Raw genomic sequence first — 2,178 nt, 5'->3', positions numbered from 1 at the left:
AACTGACCCAACGAGGGGGAAACGCGGTTTGCAAAGGCAGTGAAGGAGGAGGAGACTGGAAGCGGTTTTATTTCCCGTTTGCAACAATTTCTTTAGAATACTTGGGTGCCTTTCCTGGGTATAACACCACACTTTTAAACCCTGCTGCTTCTATGGAGAAAAGAGCTCTAAATACGTTCATAGAAACTTTGTGCCACTGCTGCCTGTGTGTTTAAGCAGGTTAATGATTTGATTATATTTGTATGCCACAGCGGTTCGGCTGTGCTGTGTTTACATATATTTTAGGGAAGAGCTTGTTTACTTTCCAGCTGGAACAGATGTCTCTGCAGATGGATCCTGCTCGTTTATCTCCTTTTTATTTTCTTGTTTAATTTCTAGTAGTGATGTCAGGTTGTTTCCTGAACCCTTTCTGAAGTCTTAAGGCGGCAGCAGTGACAAGAGAGAATTAATTCATTTATGGACTTGGTTGTGCCTGCGCTGTGCGGAGGTGATGTGTTCCTCTGGTTGGTCTTTCTGTTGGCACAGTGGTAATATGTGAATGTAGGCGATGCTGTTGGAGAAGGGAAGTGGCATAAGAGGTTTCAAAATACAGAAATGGGGCTGTAAAATGATTCTTGAACCTGTTAATAACACTAAAATGGAAGGCACTGGCGTTACAGTCTTGTGTATTTTTTAAGCCTTATTCCTCTGAACAGAGAATCATAGAATGTTTTGGGTTGGAAGGGACCCCTAGAGGTCATCTAGTCCAACCCCCCTGCAGTGAGCAGGGACACCGCTAGCTAGATCGGAGCAACCATTCAATCCACGCAGTGTACTTCGTGGTTGAGTAGGGATTGGTGCTGCTTGGTTGATGAGATTGCTAATTTATTTTTTTTTGCTTGTGTCACCGATTTTTATTTATTTTTTTTTGTCTTCTGTATTTCTTGATGGAGAAACGCAATCGTTCTGGTTTTGCAGTATTCCCTGGCTGTTCCGCAGTAGTGTATGTGCTGCTGTAATGCACGTTGCCCTTGTCATACCCAAACAGGGCTCTGGAAAATAGCCAGCGCGCATCGCGGCAATCGCACGCTCCCTTTCTTAAGGCTAGAAACGTAACTTTGCACCTCCGAAATATTTCTGCAGTTTCTCTTGGTGCAGGATAAAGTTAAAATAAGACCTAGATTCAATGTTAATAAAGCCAAATGTTATCATTGGCAAGGAACTGGGTAACTTACAGAGAAATAGGTAAGACTTTATTCCCTGAGGTGCACAATTCACCTTGTTCTGCTAAAGTGGCCGGCATCTTGCCAGACAACCGAGATATTTTTAAATGATGGCTCTGAACCTCTCCCATTAACAAAATCATGATTCCAATAAAGCAGAAATGTAATAAAGTAGTCACTTCCAAGGTATGTTTGCATATTGGGTTAATTTAGAGTCGGGTTTGACATAGGGAAGCCAGAAAGGGATTTGTGCCGTGAACCTCTTCTGGCCCTTACTACAGGACCCTTGTAAGACGGTAAATTATTCGTGCTGTAAGCCTTCCCCAGACTGGCTGAACACTGGAGGCCAAGTCTGATATCTGCTTGTTCATGGACAATTTCATTTTCTTCTATCGGATAATATCTTAGATTGTTAATTACAGCAGCCCCAAGTGAAAGCTGGGCTTTGCAGCCATAGGTGTGTTTTTTTTTTTTTATTAAAAATAGCCCCCTAAGGTGAAAGTCCCTAAGCTATTTGCATTGGAGACATCAACAGAGAAACTTGAAAACTTGGTTTAGAATTAAAGGAAGGCAAACTGTCCGTGTGAAATAGGAGAATATGGAATTTATTTCCCCCATAGATTTATTTTCTTACCATTAATGAGTACAAATGCACGTTTAATTTCTAGAAAAGTAATGTCATCTACGTGATGGAGGAACTGGAAGCAATGTCAGGTAAGCACAGTTGCATCTGTCACGCAGCAAGAATGCTCACGGGGGAACCTGGTTTCCAGAGATAGCCGTTTGAAATCAAAGTTACCAGCATATAGCGTCAGAGCAAATTCATCACAGGCAGTAGGAAAATAAAACATCGTGAGCCGGGGTGAAATTCAACCCGGGCTTCAATGGGTTTCAGCGCTCTCTTGCGCTGTAGAGCGACAACTCTAAAATACCTCCCCACAGATCGAAAGGTAGCCCGAGTACAGAGCATTCCCCT

This window comes from Egretta garzetta, unplaced genomic scaffold (assembly GCF_000687185.1).
Source record: "Egretta garzetta isolate BGI_Z169 unplaced genomic scaffold, ASM68718v1 scaffold39, whole genome shotgun sequence".
NCBI lineage: Eukaryota > Metazoa > Chordata > Aves > Pelecaniformes > Ardeidae > Egretta > Egretta garzetta.
The sequence above is the reverse complement of the archived record's forward strand: the minus strand, read 5'-3'. Positions refer to the sequence as shown.